This window comes from Eriocheir sinensis, chromosome 17 (genome assembly GCF_024679095.1).
Source record: "Eriocheir sinensis breed Jianghai 21 chromosome 17, ASM2467909v1, whole genome shotgun sequence".
NCBI lineage: Eukaryota > Metazoa > Arthropoda > Malacostraca > Decapoda > Varunidae > Eriocheir > Eriocheir sinensis.
In genome coordinates, this window is record NC_066525.1 from 2,279,913 (window position 1) to 2,306,451 (window position 26,539).

The 26,539-nt window shown below is 43.8% G+C and overlaps 1 long non-coding RNA gene across 1 annotated transcript in view; it reads left to right on the forward strand.

Moving 5' to 3' along the window:
* LOC126999756 (uncharacterized) overlaps nt 1-26,539 on the forward strand; it is a 76,640-nt gene that overhangs the window by 2,825 nt on the left and 47,276 nt on the right. The gene's annotated exons all lie outside the window — the stretch shown is intronic.

Here is a 26,539-nt window from a genome sequence, read left to right on the forward strand (position 1 = left end):
TATATATATATATATATATATATATATATATATATATATATATATATATATATATATATATATATATATATATATATATATATATACGTTTATAGAAGCGCCTGGTAGGTTTTATATGCCCTAGGAGCCACAGGTTCATGCTGATTTGCCCCAAGAGTCACATGATACATACCAATGTATGTTAGGGACTGTATATGGATATTGATGTGCCATAAGGACTCCACGCACATACTGATGCTCACAGTGAACCGAAACTGCGTAACAAGACACGCCGAGAGTCACAGGTTGATATCGATGTGTCGTGAGACCCAAAGGTACACAATAAGGTACACTGAGGATCACAGATAAATATCAATTCACCAAGAGCCACAGGTATTTCTTATTGAGTCGGAAAAGCTGTGCTACCTCGAGCTGAATGGAAACAATGCGTTTCAGATGACAACAGAGTTGAAAGATGAACGGGAAAATATTAAAGAAGCCAGTGTACATTACAAGCGAAGCCCACGAGGTGTAGCGTGCAGCCAAGACGCCAGGTAAAGCAACTACTACTCGGCGCATCGCTGTATTAATTTCTCCAGTGGAGTGTGGAGTCACACTTTGTGAAATTTTGATTTAGAGAAGAGCTTAAATTTTTAGTGTTACAAGCGAGCGGACGGCACTTGCCAGGGCGCGTATCTACAATTTAGCTACTCTGTCACAAACCAAGATACATTCGTTCTGTGTGAGGTAGTCAAAGGCGCCTCAGTTGTCCCATCGGACGTGCCGCACAGCCCTCCGCGGCCGGGGTCACCAAGTCCTGCGTCGTGGTCGGATTACTTGAGGACCGCGGATCATGAGAGAGCGAGGATTCCACTGTGAGTGCATTCGTGAGGTGACCGCTGACAGGGCCCGGCAAACAGCGACCCCGGCCTTGTATTCTAAGTGTGGACGCAATGCGGCGCCTTCCTCCCCATGCTTCACGTCACGCGGCCCACCAGGCTCATGTTAGACAGTTAGAGGGAAGGCAGGCAGGGAATACGGGATGATACTTTACTCTGATGCAATGATTCCATGCAACACGTGAAAAAAGATGTTACATATGTCACATGAATGAAGAGTGAAGTGAATGATTAGTGTTATGATAAAATGTTTGTTATTATTATTATTATCATTATTATTATTATTATTATTATTATTATTATTATTATTATTATTATTATTATTATTATTATCATTATTATTATTATTATTATTATTGTTATTATTATTATTATTATTATTATTATTATTGTTATTATTATTATTATTATTATTATTATCCTCCTCCTCCGCCTACTACTACTACTACTACCACTACTACTGCATTACTACTACGGTTACTACTTCACACTATTGCGGATACTACTGCAGCAAAGACGCATAGTTAACATATAAGCAAGAAAATGTTGAATAAAAAACGAGATGATTGCAGAGAAGCGAAGACGAGAAAGAGGAGGAGGAGGAGGAGGAGGAGGAGGAGGAGGAATTGACGATGGGAATGATCGAACTACGAGGTGAACAACGACTACTAGGGGGGGGGGGGGTAGGGAGATGTAAGGCCTCCCCACCACCACCCTGCCTCGTAGAATAGGATAGTAAAGCAGGTAAGGTCTCATACTTAGACGGCAAGCTTTCTGATAACCTAATGTTCAAGGGATTCTATTTTTCTAACCCCTTCTAATTCTTGTCGTTTTCCTCGCCCTCCTCGTCCTCCGCTCCGTCGTTCCTCTTGTCCTCGTCGTCGTCCTCCTCTTCCTTTTGTTTATTCTCGTTGTCCTGTTCCTGCTATTTTCTTCCTTTCTTTCCTTGTCTTTATGTATCGTTGTTGTTGTTGTTGTTGCTGCTGTTCTTCTTTTTCTTCTTCTTCTTCTTCTTCTCGCCCTCCTCGTTCTAGTCCGTTTTTGTATACTTTTTTTTTTTGCCTCTAACTCGGCCCATCCCTGCATTCCTTCCACCCCATCCCCACCACATCGCCGTTTATTTCATTCCCCTTGCTTGTCTTACTCTTATATTCACGGACCTGGCCATATGAACTTCTTTGGGCAAACTCTTCTCACTACATAAACTCCCTATGCAAGTTCTCCAATCTATATTTCACTTCTTTCTTTAGCCAAAAAAGTTTCCACTCTTTCTATGTTCATTTTCTCTCGAGTTGAATTTTTTCATTTTAATTTTGGCTTAATTTTCTATGGTACTGTTTTTGTTTTGCTTTGTTTCTTCTATTTCCTACGTCACTCGAGTCTCCTATACTCAGTTACTGTTTTGTATTATTTTATTTTCCGTTTTGCATCGCTGGGTAGCCTTTCATATCCTTCACTCCCTCTCTGTATTAAGTTAAAACGTTTATTCTTTCTTTCTTAAATTTTTTTCTCCATTCCGGTTTAATAATATATCCCCTTCATTCTTCTTTTCCTCCTCCTCCTCCTCCTCCTAATCGTTTCCCTCCAGTACTTCCTTCAACCCCTCTTTTTCTTCCTCCTCTTCATCCTCCTTTGTCTCTTATACCTCTCTCCTTCGTCCTCCTCCTCCTCCTCCTCCTCTTCTTCTTCTTCTTCTTCCTCCTCATCCTCCTACTTATATTGTCACCTGGATCTTGAGAGCTTTTAAAGTATATATTGTGGCTTGTGTCAGAGCGGAGAGTAGATGGTTATCAGACGGCGGTCCAGCCCTCCTCCTCCTCCTCCTCCTCCTCCTCGAACCGCAGTGTCTTCCTCTCCTCGATTATCTTTTTTTCTTTTTATTTCTTCCTTTTTTTTTTCTTCTTCTTCTTCTTCTTCTTCTTCTTTATTCCGGGCTCCTTTCTGTCTTGCATTTCTTTCCTTGTATGTCTAATTTTTCTTGCCTTTATATTTCTCTGTTCTTATTTTTCTTATATTTTTTTTTTTGGTATGCTCGGCTATCTACAGTGATTAATGGGTATTTTTGCATTTGTTTGTCTTTCTTTTTGTTTGTCATTATTTCTTCTCTCCGTCTCTCGTTCTCTCTCTTTCTCTGTTTCTCTTGCTCTGTGGCAATAGTTACCACCTTTGCTATAAAAATGAATAATTGAATAGAAAAAAAAACTAACTAGATCCATTAATACGTAACTAAACATTGCCTAAAATATACACAAAGAAAAACTCAGATGGAAGTGAAGGAAATATATAAAAAAAATTACAGTAACCATATCTATTAATACGTAACTAAACATAGCCTAAAATATACACAAAGAAAGAAAAACTCAGATGGAAGTGAAGAAAATATATAAAAAATACAGTAACCATATCTATTAATACGTAACTAAACATTGCCTAAAATATACACAAAGAAAGAAAAAACTCAGATGGAAGTGAAGAAAATATATAAAAAATACAGTAACCATATCTATTAATACGTAACTAAACATTGCCTAAAATATACACAAAGAAAGAAAAAACTCAGATGGAAGTGAAGAAAATATATAAAAAATACAGTAACCATATCTATTAATACGCAACTAAACATTTCCCAAAATATACACAAAGAAAGAAAAAACTCAGATGGAAGTGAAGAAAATATATAAAAAATACAGTAACCATATCTATTAATACGTAACTAAACATTGCCTAAAATATACACAAAGGAAAAAAACCTCAGATGGAAGTGAAGGAAATATATAAAAAAAATTACAGTAACCATATATATTAATACGTAACTAAACATTGCCTAAAATATACACAAAGGAAAAAAGCCTCAGATGGAAGTGAAGGAAATATATAAAAAAAATTACAGTAACCATATATATTAATACGTAACTAAACATTGCCTAAAATATACACAAAGGAAAAAAAACTCAGATGGAAGTGAAGGAAATATATAAAAAAAATACAGTAACCATATCTATTAATACGTAACTAAACATAGCCTAAAATATACACAAAGGGAAAAAAAAAAAACACAGATGGAAGAGTGAAGAAAATAACACCCAAATGAGATGATCGAGAAATTAATTAGGGCAGTATAACTAATCATTTCGCCTCCCAAGTTCACATATTTGACATGGCTTTCGTAGGAGTTTTGGGCATTTCCAGGAGTAGTTTTATGGCCCTGGTGGTAGTTTGACTCTTCCTCTGTGCCGTGAACCTAAAGAAACACTCATTAGAACCCGATTGACCCCCTCTTTGACCTTTAGAAATAGCTGATGTGAGTACCGAAAGTGTCATAATACCGAAGTTACTAAATGCCTCAAGAACCGAAAACCCCAGAGGATACAAACGTCGTCTGTCCCCGTGAATTGAGTCAAGGGAGGAAAAAAAAAGATAGATAAATAAATAGATATATAAAGATAGTGAATTTAGTCGTATACATTGAGGAGTATGATACCACGGATTACCGCGTCATTTAGAAAACCCGTCCCTGGGAGAGCCTGCGAGGACGACTTGGGGAGAAAGGAGCGGGGGTGGAGGGGGAGGGGGGAGTTAATGTGTATATAAGGTGTGAACATGCTGTGTGTCTGTGTGTGTGTGTGTGTGTGTGTGTGTGTTCGAGGGCCGTAGCACATAACAGTCGAGTGAAAGATCTGTCATTGTAGTCGCCGTCTCGCTGGTGCTGCTGGCGATGGTGATGGTGGTGGTGGGGGTAGTGGTGGTGGTAGTGCTTTTCCCGCTTCGTCCTTGTCACCGCTTGTGTTTGTGCGGGGCGAGCTTTGTCATGATAATTTCCTTCACATGACCGTGGGAAAGTGAGGTAAAGAAAGCCGCTTTTCTTTTTCGCCTTTGTACTTAAAACTCATATTCACTTCATATCATCACCATCGTCAGCAGCAGCTCGTATTATCATTCCCCTGCAGGACATAGGCCTCTCGAAAGGGTTACCAGTAGTTTACATTCTCTGCCTCTAGTTTCCAGTCTCGATATAACTTTTTCTTTAATTTCGTTAATTTCTCGATCATCTCATTTTGATTTTTTTTCTTCACTTCCATCTGACTTTTTTTCTTTGTGTATATTTTTTGGCTATGTTTAGTTACGTATTAATAGATGTGGTTACTGTATTTTTGTATATATTTATTTATTTGTACAGCAAAGGAGGTAACTCTATTGCGACAGAGAAAGAGAAACAGTAAAAGAAAGATAGTGTGAGAGAGAGAAGAAATAATGACAAACAAAAAGAGGCAAACAAATGCAAAAACAGCCATTAATCACTCTAGATAGGCGAGTATACCAAGAAAAAAAAAGTACGTAGAGAAATACAAAGGTAAGAAAAATTAGATATACAAGGAAAGAAATGCAAGAGGGACAGAAAGGAGGCCGGAATAAAGATTTTCATTGCATCACCTACCAACCTGCCTTTCCTTGGGTCTTTTTATATAATTTACCTCCCAGTCTATTATTCTTTTGGTCCATCTGTTTAATTTCAGCATGATCGCCGAACACGTTTTTTTTCATAGTTACCCCTTCTTACAGACCTTCCTTCTTTAATAATTGTATCATATAGTACATTCCACCACTAATCTTGCAAAAAATAACAATGCCATCTGCAGCTCAAAGATTAATCAGGCATTTGTTTCATATTTTAATTTCCTTATTACTTCAGTTAGGCTTTTTTGAAATGTTGTTCTAAGCAAGTCGTAAACAGATTTAGTGGTATGATATCGCATTGTCTAACTCCCTCTTCTAATATGACTTTTCCCCTTTAATAGTCGTTCAGATTTAGTGGTATGATATCGCATTGTCTAACTCCCTCTTTTCTTTCCGCTTTAAAAGGCGTTCATTCTTTGTATAATGTCTAAAGAAACTTACAATTCCACGCCCATTTATCCAACAGCATTCATCACCCTTCTCGTAGCCAATGGATGCCTTGTCTAACTCCCCCTTCTAATATGACCTCTCCTCTTTAATTAATCGTCGTTCACTCTTTGTATAATGTCCAAAGAAACTTACAATTCCACGCCCATTTATCCAACAGCATTCAACACCTTCTCGTAGCCAATGGATGCCTTGTCTAACTCCCCCTTCTAATATGACTTCTCCTCTTTAATTAATCGTCGTTCACTCTTTGTATAATGTCCAAAGAAACTTACAATTCCACGCCCATTTATCCAACAGCATTCAACACCTTCTCGTAGCCAACGGGTGCCTTGTCTAACTCCCCCTTCTAATATGACTTCTTCGCTTTAATTAATCGTCGTTCACTCTTTGTATAATGTCCAAAGAAACTTACAATTCCACGCCCATTTATCCAACAGCATTCATCATCCTTCTCTTAGCCAACGGATGCCAACGTTCTGAAGGCTAAAGATGGGGTCAGTCGGGTTCTAATGAGTGTTTCTTGAGGTTAACGGTACAGAAGAAAGGTCAAACTACCACCACTGTCATGAAACTACTCCTGGAAATGCCCACAAATCCTACGAAAGCCTTGTCAAATATGTGTTCTTGGGCGGCGATATGTCCTACGCGTTTATTGTGCTCATTTGTTTTCTCTACTACTTGGTATACTGTCTGGGTGTGATCCGTGTTGGACATCCCACTTCGAAAACTATCTTGTTCTCTGGGCTGTTTTTTTCTTGCATTCAATGGTAGAAAAACAGTAATGAAAAAAAGCCGAAGATCACTGCTCCTTTAAAGAGTTAAGAGGAGTGGCCAAAACAGGGGTCAATTTCGGGAGGAGAATCTAATGAGTTCCTGTAAAAAAGAGTTAAGAGGAGTGTCCAAAAGAGAGGTCAATTTCGGGAGGAGAATCTAATGACTTCCTATAAAAAGAGTTAAGAGGAGTGACCAAAAGAGAGGTCAGTTTCGGGAGGAGAATCTAATGAGTTCCTATAAAAAGAGTTAAGAGGAGTGACCAAAAGAGAGGTCAGTTTCGGGAGGAGAATCTAATGAGTTCCTATAAAACGAGTTAAGAGAGTGACCAAAAGAGAGGTCAATTTCGTGAGGAGAATCTTAAAGTGTCCAAAAATCGGTTCTTCCTCCTCTGAGAGTCATTTCCTTGTATATGTATGAGCGTTTTGAAGCACTTTATTCATTCCCTCTCAAAAATTATCTTTGAGTGGATGTCGGAATCTGTTTCTTAATTTTTTCACACGCGTCTTGCTACACTGGCAAGACTTAAGATCCATTTGCCTTCGTTAAAGCACCTGTGACTCTGCGGCATTCTTAATTAACAGATTTGATGGATTAGAAAGGCAGAGAGCGAGTGCATTATTATATCTTTGGTGTACCTAAGCTTTTATATGAAGGTATTATTACATCTTTATCCTCGGAAGAAAAGTGACAATTAGTAAAGGCGAGCTGGCATCCTAATGGCTTCACTCCCTGCCTCGGCGCATTGTTTCCAGGATTTACGGTCACCGGGGACTGTTACACCCACATAAATGACACTCCCTGCACCGCCGAATTTCTCCACACACATTTTATACACGAATTTATTTTTTTATGCGTATAACTGCTTGCAAAATTTACGTTAAACGACGCCTTCCATTTTACGAGATATATTCATTTAATTTTCTGAAGGTTCATTCCGCCTCGGTCGAAGCTACTTTATCTCCAATTTAAGTCTCGTATTGAAGTCGACGCCGCAGGGGTTTTAGTGCGCACTTGGCTCGTTAATGTGTGCTACGAGGCGGCGGCAGCACACCTCTGGGAGTGTTTGTACAGCCTTTACAGCACACCGCCGCTAACGGGAGGCGTATAACATTCTTTCTCCTTATTTTCTTTCTCTCTCTCTCTCTCTCTCTCTCTCTCTCTCTCTCTCACGTATCCCCCCCCCCCCCCCCCTACACACACACGCACACTGGAAAATCCGCCACACTAGAGTCGGAGTATTTACATTATGGATAAATATATGATGCAGAAAATTGGCGTGCGAGTACTATAGATTCTCTTATTGTAGTTTATTTTTTGGGGTACAAGGAACCTGACCAATTTATTAAGGACTATTGGAAATGATCAAAACGTGCTGCTCCCTAAAGAGAATAAGAAGAAACAGAGTCCAGAAAAGAAACTGAAAACTAATTGGCGAAACCTTTTCCATATTGACGTTTTATTTCCTTCGTTATTCGTCTTTCTTCCGTTGCTTAACCTCTCGTGACCACGGGCGAGGGTGGCACGCCTTCATGAAGCAGGTTTTGTGTTCCGTCTCGGTGCGATACAGGAAACAGCGGCGACCCAAACTCTTGCCTTGAGGAACACCATTCGTTACAAAGCTTCGTTCTCATGCAGGTCCATTGATGAAGACTCGTGCATGCCGATCAGCGAGTCACAAGTTGATGTTGGTGCCAAACTTTCACACGTAGGCTTTGATTTAGTGAGGGTTTTGATTTGGGTGTGACCTTTCAGATGGCCTGCTTTGTGGTACGGGCAAAAACTATAATGGGAAAAACTTATTTGTTGTTTCTGTGAATGTTCTTTTTTTTTGTGGCGAGAATAGGCTGTACGGGGAAGTCTCACCTTTGACTTAGTGAGGGTTTTGATTTGGGTGAGACTTTTCAGATGTCCTGCTTTGTAGTAAGGGCAAACTATAATGGGGAAAGGCATACTTACTTGTTTGTGTAGATATCCTTTTTTTTGTGGTAAGAAGCTGTACGGGGAAGTCTCACCTTTGATTTAGTGAGGGTTTTGATTTGGGTGAGACCTTTCAGATGTCCTGCTTTGTAGTAAGGGCAAACTATAATGGGGAAGGCATACTTACTTGTTTGTGTAGATATCCTTTTTTTTGTGGTAAGAAGAAGCTGTACCGGGAGGTCTCAGCTTTGATTTAGTGAGGGTTTTGATTTGGGTGAGACCTTTCAGATGTCCTGCTTTGTAGTAAGGGCAAACTATAATGGGGAAGGCATACTTATTTGTTTGTGTAAATGTCCTTTTTTGTGGCAAGAAGAGGCTGTACGGGTAAGTCTCACCTTTGCAATCACGGCAGTCAAAGTCTCATTAAGCGGTGAAGTTTAAAGCATGAATAGGTCTTTTTCCGTGTCTTTTCCTCCCGAAAATTGACCTGTCTTTCGGCCACTTCTCTAACTCTTTTTAGGAGCAGTGAGTAGCGGGCTTTTTCTTCATTATTGTTTAATCTTTTTATGCCCCTGAACTGACTCCTTTGCTGTAAAAAAAAAAAAAAAACAACCCTCCCCCAATCAGAATGGTCACCCTAGTCCTCAACAGAGCGAGGACTTTAAAACCTCCAAACACAGTCCCCTTTGACATTTATATCTTTAACATGTCATTGCCCTTCGAATCTGAATCCTCACATTACGTTTTTCCTTTGCTGTCTTCCACTCTTATTAATGCATCTTTTCCTCTCCTATCTCCTGCTTACTTCCAACAGAGCGAGGACTTTAAAACCTCCCAACACAGTCCCCTTTGCTATGTATATCTTTAACCTGTCATTGCCCTTCGCCTCTGAATCCTCACATTACGTTTTTCCTTTGCTGTCTTCCACTCTTATTAATGCATCTTTTCCTCTCCTATCTCATGCTTACTTCCAACAGAGCGAGGACTTTAAAACCTCCCAACACAGTCCCCTTTGTCATGCTTGTATCTTTAACCTGTCATTACCCTTCGACTCTGAATCTTCACTTTACGTTTTTCCTTTGCTTTCTTCCACTCACATTAATGCATCTTTTCCTCTCCTATCTCATGCGAGGACTTTAAAACCTCCAAACACAGTCCCCTTTGCTATGTATATCTTTAACATGTCATTGCCCTTCGCCTCTGAATCTTCACATTACGTTTTTCCTTTGCTGTCTTCCACTCTTATTAATGCATCTTTTCCTCTCCTATCTCATGCTTACTTCCAACAGAGCGAGGACTTTAAAACCTCCAAACACAGTCCCCTTTGCTATGTATATCTTTAACATGTCATTGCCCTTCGACTCTGAATCCTCACATTACGTTTTTCCTTTGGTGTCTTCCACTCACATTAATGCATCTTTTCCTCTCCTATCTCCTGCTTACTTCCAACAGAGCGAGGACTTTAAAACCTCCCAACACAGTCCCCTTTGTCATGCTTGTATCTTTAACCTGTCATTACCCTTCGAATCTGAATCCTCACATTACGTTTTTCCTTTGCTGTCTTCCACTCTTATTAATGCACTTTTTCCCCTCCTATCTCCTGCTTACTTCCAACAGAGCGAGGACTTTAAAACCTCCAAACACAGTCCCCTTTGCTATGTATATCTTTAACCTGTCATTACCCTTCGACTCTGAAACTCCACTTTACGTTTTTGCTTTGGTGTCTTCCACTCTTATTAATGCATCTTTTCCTCTCCTATCTCCTGCTTACTTCCAACAGAGCGAGGACTTTAAAACCTCCCAACACAGTCCCCTTTGTCATGCTTGTATCTTTAACCTGTCATTACCCTTCGACTCTGAAACTTCACTCTACGTTTTTGCTTTGGTGTCTTCCACTCTTATTAATGCACTTTTTCCCCTCCCATCTCATGCTTACCTCCAACCACTTGACCGCTTTTACATATTATTTTTCATTATTATTATAAGTCGGCTTTCATTATTATATTCACCGTTATGAGAGGCCCCCCACACCGCCGCTGCCTACATCCCTCCGGCCAACACTCTCATTCGATCACGTGCATGGGCCCAAAAACACCTCATTAATTCTTATTTTTATTATTTTTTTTCATAGTCATGGAGAGTAATTTGGAAATGACTCGCTCCGCTTCCGCCTCCTCCTCCTCCTTCTCCTCTCCCCTCCTCCTCCCCCCCGTCCGGCCGCATTACGCTGGACTAGGTGGGGAATTATATCCATTATTAATTCCTTTTCTAACGGTATATACGGTTGATGATGTTGTTTTTTATCCTCTCTATACAGTTTCCACGCACTCCAGTGACTACTACTACTACTACTACTACTACTACTACTACTTCCTTCAACTTTCCTCATCAATTTCCTTCAGTATTTTTTTTTATATATATGCCGTCATGAGGTATTTCAATAATTGCTATGTGAATCGTAGGCACAATTTGCTTTTATTGGTCAATGTTATCTTGAATGGGTAAGGCAGTGGAGAGGAAGAGGTCAAATGGAGGAGGAGGAGGAGGAGGAGGAGGAAGAGCAAGAAAGATATCCGTAGAACAAGAAGATTCCATATATGTAAATGAAAGACTCTCTCTCTCTCTCTCTCTCTCTCTCTCTCTCTCTCTCTCTCTCTCTCTCTCTCTCTCTCTCTCTCTCTCTTACTTTCCTTCTTTCTTTTCTTTCACCCCTTGATCCATCACACACCCCAAAAATCTCCCCCACCTTTCCTCTCTCCATCGCCTTTCTTCCCTTGTCCCATTGTCCTTCCCTCCCGCCATCCCTGTCTTCCATTTTTCCTGTCTCCGTCATCGTTCGTCCCTTGTCCTTCCATCCTCTCCCGCCTGCCACCCTCCCGCATGCACTCGGCTCGTCCCGTTGACATGCAGGAACGCTGTGCACATTGTCATGAGTCATCCCGGGGCGTCGCGGGGAACAGGTGTTTGCGTGCCTGTATCCTGCTCGTCAGCGTGAGAACCAAACCCGCGTTGCAGGCGTTGAGGGGAGGGACACTGATTTGCGCTAGTGCTAGATATGAGGGCGGGGACTAGGGCCGCTTTCACAGTCATTTTCTTTGTTTTGATCGTTACCAATGGCGGCGATCGCTGCTATAGTATTTCCACGTAAAACTGGCCGATGGGGTAGTGGCGGCTGCGGGGTTAGCCTAGCCCCGCACCTTACCGCACACTCTCAACACCTCCCGCTTCCTCTGCAGCCACCACTAAGCACCCATCGGCCTGTTTCACGTGGAAAACTATAGCGTCGATCGCCGCCATTGGTAATGATCAAAACAATCAAAGTGACGATGAAAGCGGCCCTAGGAATACGCAAGCACACAAGCCCCCCCCCCCCCCCAATTCATACAGATATTCTCATTGCGGTTATTAGTTTATTATTTCATTTTCCCTTCGGCGCGGCATTTGTCAGGATTTTTCTCTTCCTCTTCGTTCTTGGTGTACCGCCCGGGGCCGCCCCACCACCTCTTCACTGTGTAAATAAAGGAAGAAATAAAGAAATATCCCGTCGATGGCCCTCCACCTGACGCGGAGTACTGCTCGAACTGCTGCATTAATGACTCCTGCGCAAACACGACCGGCGGCAGCAATTCACCGGCCTCTTCCCTTCCCACTCCCTGACCACATTTTTAGGGCTGGTCTCATGCAATCCTAGTCACGCAGTTTCATTTAGCGGCTCACAAAGGTATTATAGTGACTCGGTTCTATAGACACTCCCTGGTTGGCTGGTCTCGCTGGGCTGGGATCGTTTTGCGGTGGTGATGGACATTTAATCGGAAAAGGTTCAGTGTGCTTTTTCTTCTAACTCGTCCTCCTTAAAATCATATCCGTGGGTGGGGAATTGAGGAGCTGAAGAGACTTGGGAGATAGATAGATAGATAGATAGACAGATCGAAAGATGGATAGATAATGTGTTTCTTTATTAGATTTCGCAACTGAACAAAAAACATACTAAGCTCTGACACGCCATCGCCTGAAACACCAGAGAATTCAGTCCCACCCAAAAAACATAAAGAAAAACAAAACCCGCTTCCTCTCTTTTCCCTCCTAAAACTTGAATACAAGGAAAGACTTCTATAAAGACTTAGTAACCTAACCTCTTGCCATGAGCCCAGACTCTCGACTACTAACTTTGCATGGTCCCATATCTATTTCTTCCTTTCTTTTGCTTAACAATCCTTCAGTCCACAGAGATATCACTTACTATTACGAACACAGCCTTTACTCTGTTCATATAGCTTAGTCTACTGCCGTTTCAAAGTCCTAATCTAGCGCTTTAAGTTCATATCTGCCTGGTACTGGGATCATTTTATCAGTTCACTCTAATATGCAAAAAATCGGGATCACTTTTATTACGCTAACATTTAAGTGCCGCCTTCCTAAATAATCACGCTAACATTATAAGTGCCGCCTTTCTAAATATAATGAAAAGCGTCGAAACCGATGAACAAATTACGTGTGATTAACTGGTGTTAGCGAAAGGTTAAGTTGGGCAATGACTAAATGTTAGCCACTGCCTCGCCTTCCAGTTCCGTCTCCTCGGCCTTTCAGCCTTTGAATGATGGAGTCCCTTACTCTAGGGCAAAGGGCCGACTGCGACATCCAGGGTACATATTTACCTTCCCCACGTATCCACGGACCCACAAGACAGAAGGGGTGAGTAGTTAAGCCAGCTGTGCAACGACGTTCTAGGTAAGGACTCGCACCGAAGGCCACAGATTCAAAGCTAGAGATTTTAATTGTTACGTCACGAGTACCTGACGTAAGAAAGACGACATTTGTATAAGCTATTCACAAATATCATCCCCGCCGAAGCTCACTCGTGTTTTGCGTCAGTGTTCTTGTGTTCCTCAGCATCGTCTTGGTAGGCAGATTGCATTGTGGGAAACGACTTGACGCAGAGGACCCGACGGCGACTGATCACACGCCTTGCCCTCAGCTTCTTTGCGGGAAAAAGAGATGGCATACATTTTTCTTATCGGGCCGAGGTGACTCAAGACCTGCTTCACGTTCACGCCTTTAGCACCGCGGTCACTTTCAGCCGTGACCCACCGCCGGGAGCAAGAATGGGTCTAAAAACTGTTCTATTAAAGTGATCCACGGCATCTCCTCCCTTTCGATGCGAAGAGGTCCTCGGCATCATAAACCTGTCAACCTTTTCTGACCGCTCCCAAACCTCCCTCGACAGCTTAGTCTGAAGGCCCTGCTATTCCTCTCCCTACCTGGTTCCCTCCCGCCCTTCCTCTGTCTTTCCCTTCCTCCTGGTCCTTTCCCTACCTGCCTCCCTTCATCCCGCCCTTCGCCCCACCCTCCCTTTTACATCCTTTCTCCCTCCCTTTCACATATCATTGTGGATGCATTAATAGAGGTAGTGTTTAGCGGACTTTCTCTTCCCATTAATAATTTTTTTACATGGCCATTGAGCTGATTCATTTACCGTAAAAAGTAGATTATGTAACTTATATTTCTCTGTAGTTTGCCGGCCCTTGCAAATAGGTTGCTTTGTCTCGTCCGCGAAATAAGTAAAAGAAAAGAATTACCTGTGTAGTGTATACCTGGCACCATCTTACCTTAACATACCTCTTGATTGCATAGATTTGATTTCCCGTGCAGTGAGTTCCTTTAGTTTCCAGTGACCAAAAAACTCGTGTACTGGATGATAATACTAAGACTCGGGAGATAGATAGATAGATAAGTAGATAGATAGTTTGCTAGATGGATAGATAAAATAAAGTGTTTTCCTATCTTATATTTCGCAACTGAACAAAAAACATAGATAGACAGAGAGATTGATAGATAGATAGATAGATAGACACACCATCGCCTGAAACACCAGAGGAAAAAAAAGACTCCCCCTTAGAAAAACAACAACCGCTTCCCCTTTCTCTCCTCTCCCGCAAGTCAAAGCTAACACAGAAAGCATAGATAGATAGATAGATAGATAGATAAATAGATAGACACGCCATCGCCTGAAACACCAGAGGAAAGAGACTCCCCCTTAGAAAAAAACACCCCGCTTCCCCTTTCCCTCCTCTCCCGCAAGTCAAAGCTAACACATAAAGCATAGATAGATAGATAGATAGATAGATAGATAGATAGATAGACACGCCATCGCCTGAAACACCAGAGGAAAAAAAAGACTCCCCCTTAGAAAAACAACAACCGCTTCCCCTTTCTCTCCTCTCCCGCAAGTCAAAGCTAACACAGAAAGCATAGATAGATAGATAGATAGATAAATAGATAAATAGATAGACACACCATCGCCTGAAACACCAGAGGAAAAAAAAGACTCCCCCTTAGAAAAACAACAACCGCATCCCCTTTTTCTCCTCTCCCGCAAGTCAAAGCTAACACATAAAGCATAGATAGATAGATAGATAGATAGATAGATAGATAGATAGATAGACACGCCATCGCCTGAAACACCAGAGGAAAAAAAAGACTCCCCCTTAGAAAAACAACAACCGCTTCCCCTTTCTCTCCTCTCCCACAAGTCAAAGCTAACACATAAAGCATAGATAGATAGATAGATAGATAGATAGATAGATAGATAGATAGATAGATAGATAGATAGACACGCCATCGCCTGAAACACCAGAGGAAAAAAAAGACTCCCCCTTAGAAAAACAACAACCACAACCTCTTTCTCTCCTCCCGCAATTCGAAGCTAAGGCAGGACTTCGATAAAGCTCTGTCACACGTAACCTAATCGCCCGAAACACCTCAGAGCAGCAACACTACCCTTTGGCTTCCTGGGGTTTTTACAAGGGTGGTACTGCATCTGTCGGCTGCTAATTCGTTCCACGCTAAAACTCCCCAATTACGGCTTCCTTGAACGGACATAAAGTGTATCTCGTTTGTGCTATTGTTCTGAGCCTCATTTATCCCCCTCCCCGCCCCCTGAGTGAGAGAGAGAGAGAGAGAGAGAGAGAGAGAGAGAGAGAGAGAGAGAGAGAGAGAGAGAGAGAGAGAGAGAGAGAGAGAGAGAGAGAGAGAGAGAGAGAGAGAGAGAGAGAGAGAGAGAGTACACAGTTTAAGTAAGACAGTGACGTAGTGTGTTGTTGATGCGTATAAGGAAATTTCCCACTGTGCGTTCGTTCGTTCGTTAGTTCGCTGTTTCGTTCGTGTGAAGCTTAAGATTTACTCGAGGGAGGTCTCTCTCTCTCTCTCTCTCTCTCTCTCTCTCTCTTAGATTTTATGAAACGCTTTTAAATTCTCGATCCTGGCTGACTAACTTAACCTAACCTGATCTAACCTATAACTATAAAAAAAATAGTCCGCTGTACCTTCTTTTTCTCCTCTACTTCTCCCGCTCATTTCTCCCTCCCCACACACCTTCTCTCCCTCTTCTTCCCCTTTATCGAAATTTCCTTCTAGCATTTCCTGTAGCAAAGTGTAAGTGTTCCCTTTAACCGTCTACTGAAATTAATACGATGTACTAACAGGCTTTCAAAACACCATGCAACGAGAAGGGATGCTGAGGTGCTAGTGTATGTGTGTTTGTGTGTGTGTGCGTGTGTGTGTGTGAGAGAGTCGTGTCGTGCCCTCAGGAGTCATGGAAGGGAAAGAAAGGACCGTTCTGTCTGGTGGATGTCCTTAGACCTCAGACAGATAGAACTCGCACAGTGCCTGCATGTCTGATCCTCTTGTGTGTGTGTGTGTGTGTGTGTGTTGCATGACGCTTCTCACCCTCACAAGGACACCGACCCATGCACGTTTTGCCATCCTCGTCGCTTCTTCCTCGCTGATTGGTCCTCCTCTTCGTCTGCGTGCATGGCTAAGTTCCTCCCTCTCCCTCCCTTCCTCCCGGCCGCCCTGCTCCTTCCCATGACCGTGCGTGGCAGCATCGCATGTTACGTACCCCTCCGTCTATGCATTCTCGATCCCTTGTTTCCCTCCTGTTTCGCACCGTTTCTGTATCCTCCTTTACCCATTTTCTTCCTCTAGTCTTAGCTGGTTCACGTTTTCTTTCTGTTGTCTTCAAGGTAACCTGTATCCCCCTATTCCTTGTTCCCTTTTTCCCTCCTGTTTCTCGGCGTTTCTGTATCCTTCTTTACCCATTTTCTTCCTCTAGTCTTTGCTGGTTCACGTTTTCTTCCTGTTGTCTTCAAGGTGGTTTTGCATTCTCCTGTTGGTTCCCGTTTTGCTTTCATTCCCTTCACTCCGTTTCTGTATCCCCTGTTATTCTGTCCCTTGTTTCCGGTTATCTTAGTGACGTTTCTATACCCTAGTCTACCCTTTTCTCCCTCTCGTCGCTCCCTCCTCTAATCCTCTGCATCTAAACCCTTCCTTCAAGTATCCCCCTGCATCGGTGTAGAGGTCCATCCTTTCTGTATCCTCCTCTGTTCCTCTGCCTCTGTTATTCTGTTCCCCTTGTCGTTCTAGGTTATCTTAGTGACGTTTCTGTACCCTAGTCTACCCGTTTCGCCCTCTCGTCGCTCCGTCTTCTAATCCTCTGCGTCTATATGCCCTCCTTCAAGTATCTATAAGTATCCCCCTGTATCGGTGTAAAGGTCCATCCCTACTGTACCCTCCTCTGTTCCTCTGCCTCTAATAGTTTCATTTGTTCATACTTACGAGGTTATCTTCCATTCACCCTCCACTTGTTCCGGCTGGTATCTCCCTGCATCGGTTCAGACTTCAGAGGTCCATCTTTATCCTCCTCTGTTCCTCTGCCTCTAATAGTTTCATTTGTTCATACTTACGAGGTTCTCTTCCGCTCACCCTCCACTTGTTCCGGCTGGTATCTCCCTGCATCGGTTTGGACGTCCATCCTTGCCGTACAGCATCGGAATCCTTCGTCACCGGCGTCGAGCGATTCACAGAAAAGCTCCTGCCAGTTCGGGGTCCGCGCGGGTGCATGGTGATGTGCTCATTGGGAGGGTGTAAGGCGCCGGCCACAACCTCACCGTGCCCTGCGAATACTTATGCGTGCGTGAGGCTGCCCTGTGTGTGTGTGTGTGTGTGTGTGTGTGTGTGTGTGTGTGTGTGTGTGCGTGTGTGTGTGTGAGGTCTTCTTTAGATGTGTATGATATTGTGCACGTCCGAGTTAAATGTGTTGTATCTCTTGCCTCTTAGTGATAGTTATAGTGCGTGCGTGCGTGTGTGTGTGTGTGTGTGTGTGTGTGTGTGTGTGTGTGTGTGTGTGTGTGTGTGTGTGTGTCCAGACATCATCTACGTTTTCTTTATGCCCACTTGCGGAATCTAAACATATAAACACTGAGCCTTTAATCCACGCTGCCTGACTTTCAAAATAAAAATAAAAAATAAGCCTCAACAGCCGTATAAATGACGTTCACAGCAATGATAAATATGCCTCGCCACGGTAATCCAGCGTCAGCCAAGCATCTCTAACGCGGGTGTGTGCGAGGTGGTGGGTGTGCATTCTATTTTTATATCGCCTCTCTATGTTTGCCCACGCGGCGATAAACGCATTCGATGGACCTGATTCTACTTGAGACTCTTTCCTGCAGCTCTTGATTCCCCCTTCCCGATGTTCGTTTGTTTCTACTTCCCTTTGGCTCTTAATTACCGCTTCCTGCTGCTGGTCTGGTATCTCTTTCCTCCAGTTTCATGAACTATATTTATCTTTTTTTAATTCTCGCTTCTTACAGCTCGTTTGTCGTCTTCGGGAAACAGCGCCACTCAACCCATGCGCCTGAGGGTACCCGGGCGTGCAGTAGCGGGAGGTTCTCGGGCGTGTGGTTAACAGCGGCCATTGGGAGCATGTTCAAACACCGAAGATTATGTGTAACAACAAAAATTACGACATCATAGCAGAGATAAGCCTGAGATGTAGACTCCAAGCATGTAACTCGGCCTCCCGCCTCTACTTTGCGGCTGGCGGACTTGAAAAAGGGTGTGTGTGTGTCTGCGGGAGGCCGGCGCATGGCTCACAACGGGACTACTCATTTGCTGGGCTTTGTTAAACTCTCTGATGCGCCTTAATCACCAGCCTCAACCATAATTGCTCTCGCTAATTGATTTACATGCTTTTAAGCCGCTACCGTTGAGCTACGACGTCTTTAATAATAACAACCTGGTGCTCTAATGACCTCATCAGGCGAGAGAGGTCGGCGGAGAGGTGGTGGATGCAGCGGCGCCATGATGGATCGCGCTGCCGTGGCTCCGAGAGGGACGCCGCGGCTCCAGGTTAATTAGTGCGCCGGGGACGAGCTCGCGGCGCGTCGTTTTTGCTACGTCCCCAGATTCCGACGAGCTGCTGCTGCCGCTCATGTCGCCCTCCACCATGCAGGCCTCGGCGTGACGTGCGGCGGACTGAAACGACGGATACATGCTTGCTCTACACACACACACACACACACACACACACACACACACACACACACAGACTAAGTGAGGATGTAGTATCGGCGAAGTGTGTGCAAAGCTTTAAGGAAAAGTTAGACAAATACAGATACGGAGACGGGACCACACGAGCGTAAGCCCAGGCCCTGTAAAACTGCAGCTAGGTGAATACAATTAGGTAAACACACACACACACACACACACACACACACACACACACACACACACACCTAACACACTGCATGTATTTATCAGTATTACATTTTCGCCACAAAATCGTAAAACTTCTTTAATGTAGTCCGAGTCAGCTCATTATAAGTCGAATCTTACAAGCCGTGTTTTGTATACCTAATACTATTATATATGTAAAAAAAAAAAAGAGAAAAAAAACTCGCTCGTTTGATTATAAACGAGATGGGTGTACGACAAGATTTTGCCTCGGCCATCCAATCTACTGGGGAGGGAGGGAGGGAGGGCTGGGGGGGAGGGAGGAGGGAGGAGGGGCGCGGCATCAAGCAAAACCCTTCCTGCCGGGGTAAATCACTCTCCCACAACTTCAAAAGAATAATCCCGAAGGAGGACCGCTTCTCGGCATGGCCACGGGCGATGATGGCATGCGCAGCCGTCGCGGAGTCAATCTCGATACGGAGCCTACAAAGAAGCAAGGCCAGGATGCGTTTGATTGCCGGGGTCCTCAAACCGGTTTATAATGTCCGGGCTATTTGCTGGCGACGAATTTTCTGAATATATACCAAATTGACACAGGCCTGAAGAGAGACGGGAGAAGGGATGGGAGTTGCGTGTTCTGGGATGGGAGGAGGAGGAGGAAGAGAAGGAGGAGGAATGTTCTTGTGCATGGGTGAGGGTTGGGTGCATGTGGGGGGAGGAGCAGGAAAGGGAAGAGGAGAAGGAGGAAACATGGAAGAACGGAGGAGCAGGAAACAGAAAACCTCTAGACTTACAACGAGACAGCTTGCTCTAATGGACCTGTACTGGAAGGGTGATGGGGAGAGGAACAGGAATATGGGAAGATAGGCGTGGAGGTATTCTGGAAGGGTGTTTGTGGGTGTGCAGGGAGAGGGGTGATGGGGTGGGGAACAGAGAGGTAGGTGGGGAGAAAGGGGGACCTGTGCTGGAAGGGAGTGTGCAGGGGAGAGGGGCGATGGGAAGGGGAGGAGGAAGGTGGGGAGAAAGGGGTGAAGCTGTAGTGGAAGGGTGTGTGTGTGTGTTCTTGTGCATGGGAAAAGGTTAATGGGGAGGGGGACCTGTGCTTGAAGTGTCTGTGTGTGTGTGTGTGTGTGTGTGTGTGTGTGTGTGTGTGTGTGTGTGTGTGTGTGTGTGCAGGGGAGAAAGGTTAATGGGAAGGGGAGCAGGAAGGTAGGGAGAGCGGGGGACCTATGTGTTGCGTGTGCAGGGGAGAAGTTTGACTGCCTGGGAGAAGAGACCAGGTGCTTGTTGGGCCTCCGTGGGAGTGTTGAGGGTTTACCGCGGGAGACATAGAACTTGTAATTTGCAAGGCTAACGAACATTACTCTGTCTCTAGTGTTTCTTGGCTTCATTTTATAGACCCTTAAAGTCGCAGGAACACACGGCCGCGGGAGGATATACTGGCTGGGATTCACATTAATTAAGGACGCCAGTGTCTATTGCTACTTCCAGGACATTTTTCTCCTCCTTCTTGGTGTTCCTGCGTCCTCTGAGCCACGAAGAATTAAATTGTTTAGGATTTCTTACGACGCCAACGCTGGAAAGGTCTTCTTCCTCGTACTGGTGTCTCTGCTATATTGTTGCTAGTCTTGCGATTCCTGCTCTCCTTCTTCCTCCGCCTATGCTGGTCTTGTATGAGGAATCGCGTCTCGAGTTCACTATCAGCAGCTTTGAAACATAGGAAGCACCGTCTGCCTGTAAAAAAAAAAAAAAAAAATACTTTGCTCGGGTTTATACTACCACCATCACCATCACCACCACCATCACCATAACCACCACTATTACTACTACTACTGCTTCTACTATTACTACTGTTGCTAATGCCACCACTACTTATATTTTAATGGAGTTGCTCGTTCATGTTCTATAAAGAAAAAAATATAAAGGATTACCAGAAATTTGATGAGAGTTTATGCTGAGAACGTTGGGAATATATGATCCTGAAGCACGATTTTTTTTGTGTGCCCTTTCACCGTGTTTCCAGACTAGGATCTCCTTCCTCTCGGCCGTGAATCACCTCGTGGGGAGCTCAGAACCTTAAGGAGGAGGAGGAGGAGGGGAAAGAATAATGGGGGCGAGCAGAAGAGGGACGAGAGAGAGAGGTAACTTTTATCTGGATCGCTGGCCCTGACAGCGGCTCGGCGGCCTTGTTCACCATGGTATTACTTTGTATTTCTTTGGGCCCGCAGTGAGGCACCTCGGGAACCGAACGCAAGCACCAGTATGTAAATGAAATCGTTACTTACAACATCTGCTGTTCTCCTAAGAGTTGTTAGTTAATTGAAATCTGGCGTTTTTACGACCATATGAGTACTTTCGCAGCGGGACAGTACTCCATATTTTCTGGTGTATCAAGGAACGTAGCTCCAGGGGTAAGGTTTATTTTCTTCTTCTTATTTGCTTTTGTATTGTCAGAGGGCGGACGTCGGTGACGTGTTGGCGCTATCATGGCAAAGGTGCAGGGGCGGGACGTGGGCGCGCGGCCATGCCGTGGGTGCCTGCGGCCCATGAATGCAGCCATAATTTATGTATTCCGCATGACGTGCCTCCTCCTGGGCAAGTCACTGACGGCACAGAATAGTGTTTTTCAGCTTCACCCGCGATGCGAGGTAACAGATGGAAATTACCTCGGACAGTAAATGGCAGTGTTACAGCAATGAATGAGGTAATGCTTATCGACTTGTCTCCTTATCACTTCGTGGCTGCCTGTCGGGTGTCTCTTGGGGTGAGCGCCTCGAGATAATGTATTCTTCGTTATGGCGGAGGCAGAGATGGTTGTGGAAGGAGGCGGCGCGTTTCTGTTGGGTCTGAAAAAGGGTCTATTAGAAAGCAAGTAAATATACTGAAGGTTGATTTCCCACATCTTTGTTTGTTTGTGTGTCGGTACAGTGCCGGCCTGACGGAAGAACTGAAAGTGCTGATCATATATATCAAAAAAGCTTGAGAATCTAGGGAGGGTATATTATAGTTAATGGCATTGTTAGGCTTTGTTGTTATCCATACGTAGTCTGAAAGATCGCATTGAGAGGCGCCTCGGTGTAGCGGCCGTTGACGGTTTGGCTGTGGGCGAACAATCTCGTAGGCAGCACGAGAAAGGGTGTTGTTTCTCTCGGGCGAGAGAGAGAGGGAGAGAGCGAGAGCTGAGGGTTGCTTGCTTATGGCGACAAGATGATGAGTTTTGGGTGGAAATCATGTCGAGGAGAAAGCTGTGGGCGGAAAGGCTGCGGGCGGGAGGGCGGTAACGTGGGGCGACCTCAAGCAGGAACGGTACTGAGCGGGCCGAGGCCACAGGGACCTGCTGGGGCAGCTGCTGGGGGCACGAAGCCGCGGCCGCACCTCGCCCTCCCTCTTGCGAAACCGATCATTGCGTCTTTGAACCATTACTACGAGGATTGCTTTGTTTTCCTCAAGTGGTGAAATCTTCGAGCCAGGCTAGGGACGGAGGGTCAGCAGGGCCGCGTCGCTCCGAGGCTCGCCTTGCACGCACGCCGCCCAGCACACCCTCGGTTGAAACAGTCCTCGAGACACGCACAGTTTTTTGGGCCATTTTTGTTCCTGGTACACGGCGGAGATGGAGTCGAGGTCAGTAGATGGTGGCGGCACCCTTCTCGGGGTCAGAGGTCACCGCCTCCCTCCCGGGCCGCGTCTTGGTAAAGCCCTGAGCGGGAGTCCGGGGCCGCCACTCTCACACTCCAAGCGAGGGAGTCTGTGAGCCTCGTAGCGCCAGCATTTTTTTTTTTTTTTACAGCTACGGAGACAGTTCAAGGGCGTAATGAAAAAAAAAAAAAGAAAAAAAAAAGGCCGCCTAATGGTAACACACAGGCACCTTCATTATGCCTGCCCTGACATCACTCACCTGGGAGGAATTTGATCATATATATGATGCTTCGTGATTATTTTAATCTAAGGGTTGAAAATTTAATTATTACTAATAAATATGGACAAGAGTTTCTGACATTATTGTGCAAGACTCGGGAAGGGAGAGGCCCCGCGCGGAGGCGAAGGCCTCGGGTCCGCGCCGCGCCACCCTCGTGCACCAGGATTCAGTTAAAAGGCAACAGAATATGAAGGAATATTAAAACCGCGGGGCTGTGTATTTTAAGACGCTGGAAGACGGACGTAGTCGGGGTCAGGTTCCTCTTAGCAAATTTAAGCACATGATTTTTTCCTTTTCCGTCGGGCACACAAGAACCTCACAGCTCCGCCTTCAGCCCCCGCCGGGACGCGGCGTGGCCACAAAATTTGTCCAGTGACGTAATATGCTTTCGGGGTGCTGAGTTTTTCTGTACCTCCCGCCCATGTGAGTGGTGCACCCGCGCGGGGCTCCGTCACGGCAGGGATAATAAATCACCGCGGCGAGTCCGAGGCGCTCAACACTTTATGCATCATTGCCAATTACGTAACATTAGAGGCAGCTAACGCGCACCTTGACAAATCCTTACACGGGCTAGAGTTTTCATCTTTTAATGGCTTCGCTTATTTGCGGTTTTACATTTTCTTATATATATATATATATATATATATATATATATATATATATATATATATATATATATATATATATATATATATATATATATTTATCTATTTCCGAGAGTTCGTAAATATGTTCCCTTGGTTGGGGCGTGTGGTCGTGGGCGCAGTGTGGTGGCGGCGGAGGGCCTGCGGTGTGCGGCTGACCCTCTAACAAGCCAACACCGCCCCGTGGCCGTGAGGGCATGGCGTGGAGGTGTACGTGATGCTAAGTCTCGTTGCGTTCCCTTATGGATGATTAAGGCGGTGAATTATGTCAGTACTGTGGCCGGAGTCGAGGCAACAAACGATGATGATGATGATAATGATAGTAATGGTCAGGCAAAACCGGCGTTTCCCATTAGCTGTCTTGCTTGGATGACAACGATAGTGATGATTATGATAATAGCACGGCTCGGGAGGGAATTGTTTTTAGTTACTTTGCCGGCACCGGTGATGATGGCGATAGTGATGATTATGATAATTGCGTGGCGAGGGAGGGAATTAATTTTAGTCACTTTGCCGGGCTGGCTGATGGCGATAATGGACAGGTAAGACTTCCTGTGGGGACGTTAGGTGCTGGTGGTGTGGGGGGGGGGGTGCCTCCTCCCTTCAGCTACTCAAACTTGCGGACGAAGACAGACCGGATGAGCGGACAGACATACGGATGGGCGGACGGGTGCAGGTAACGATACGACGGACAAGCAGACGGACGAACAGATATAATGCTACGGACGGACGAAGATGGGTGAATGAGAGCAGTCAAGTAAGGGCGTACGCGTTCAAACCTAGTTGGCTAAGGGTGAGAAATGTGTAAAAAAAAAGATATGAATTTTCTGAGTCAAGACCTATAGTGTTTGTTTTGGGTTTAGTTAGGTGAAGTTAGGCTAAGTTTAGGGTATCGTCAAACACATGAAAGCCAGCACCTTATGGTATTGTGTTTGTTTTGGTTTTGTTAGGTTATGTTAGGTTAAGTTTAGGGTATCTTCAAACACATGATAGCCAGCGCCTTATGGTATAAATCAACACAGAATAACCTCACTTTGTTGTATAGAAAGTCTCATTATTAAGGAAGGATATATGAATTTTCTGAATCATGGCCTATAGTGACTGCATTGGGTTTTGTTAAGTTAAGTTAAGGGTATCTTCAAACACATGATAGTCAGCACCTTATGGCATAAATCAACAAAGAATAACCTCACTTTGTTGTATCGAAAGTCTCATTGGTAAGGAAGCATATCTGAAATTTCTGAGTCAAGACCTATAGTGTTTGTTTTGCTTTTGTTAGGTTATGTTAGGTTAAGTTTAGGGTATCTTCAAACATATGATAGTCAGCACCTTATGGCATAAATTAACAAAGAATAACCTCACTTTGTTATTTAGAAAGCCTCAATAGTAAGGAAACATATATGAATTTTCTGAGTCATGACCTATTGTGTTTGTTTTGGGTTTTGTTAGGTTATGTTAGGTTAAGATTAGGGTATCTTCAAACGCATGATAGCCAGCACCTTATGGTATAAATCAACAAAGAATGACCTCACTTTGTTGTATAGAAAGTCTCTTTAGTAAGGAAGCACATATGGATTTTCTGAGTCAAGACCTATAGTGTTTGTTTTGGGTTTTGTTAGGTTATGTTAGGTTAAGTTTGGGGTATCTTCAAACACATAGTAGTCAGCACCTTATGGTATAAATCAACAAAGAATGACCTCACTTTGTTATATAGAAAGTCTCATTAGTAAGAAAACATGTATGAATTTTCTGAGTCTTGACCATAGTAACTGTTTGGGGTTTTGTTAGGTTATGTTAGGTTAAGTTAAGGGTATCTTCAAACACATGATAGCCAGCACCTTATGGTATAAATCAACAAAGAATGACCTCACTTTGTTGCATAGAAAGCCTGATTAGTAAGGAAGCATATATGAATTTTCTGAGTCATGACCTATAGTAACTGTATCGGGTTTTGTTAGTTACGTTAGGTTAAGTTTAGGGTATCTTCAAACACATGATAGCCAGCACCTTTTGGCATAAATCAGCAAAGAATAACCTCACTTTGTTGTATGGAAAGTCTCATTGGTAAGGAAGCATATCTGAAATTTCTGAGTCAAGACCTATTGTGTTTGTTTTGGTTTTGTTAGGTCATGTTAGGTTAAGTTTAGGGTATCTTCAAACACATGATAGCCAGCACCTTATGGTAGAAATCAACAAAGAATGACCTCACATTGTTATATAGAAAGCCTCATTAGTAAGGAAACATGTATGAATTTTCTGAGTCATGACCTATAGTAACTGTTTGGGGTTTTGTTAGGTTACATTAGGTTAAGTTTAGTGTATCTTCATGCACATGATAGCCAGCACCTTATGGCATAAATCAACAAAGAATGACCTCACTTTGTTGTGTAGAAAGTCTCTTTAGTAAGGAAATATATATGAATTTTCTGAGTCATGACCTATAGTGTTTGTTTTGGGTTTTGTTAGGTTATGTTAGGTTAAGTTTAGGGTATCTTCAAACACATGATAGCCAGCACCTTATGGTATAAATCAACAAAGAATGACCTCACTTTGTTGTATAGAAAGTCTGATTAGTATAGAAACATATATGAATTTTCTGAGTCAAGACCAAGTGTTTGTTTTAGGTTTTGTTAGGTTAGGGCTTAGGATATCTTCAAACACATGATAGCCAGCACCTTATGGTAGAAATCAACACATAATGACCTCACTCTGTTGTATAGAAAGCCTCATTAGTATGGAAGCATATATGAATTTTCTGAGTCAAGACCTATGGATTGAAATTAGAAAAGTATAGATTTAGAAGGGAAATAGGCAGGCATTGGCTTAGTAATAGGGAAGTGGGGGAATGGAATAGACTTGGCTGCCACATAGTGAGATCGGGGTCGATAGCTTGTTTTAAGAGTAGACTTGATAGCTACATGGACGAGGATGATAGGTGGTAGTAGGGGAGAATCTGGAGCTGCCTGTCGGTCTCTTGTAGTCTCCCTATGTTC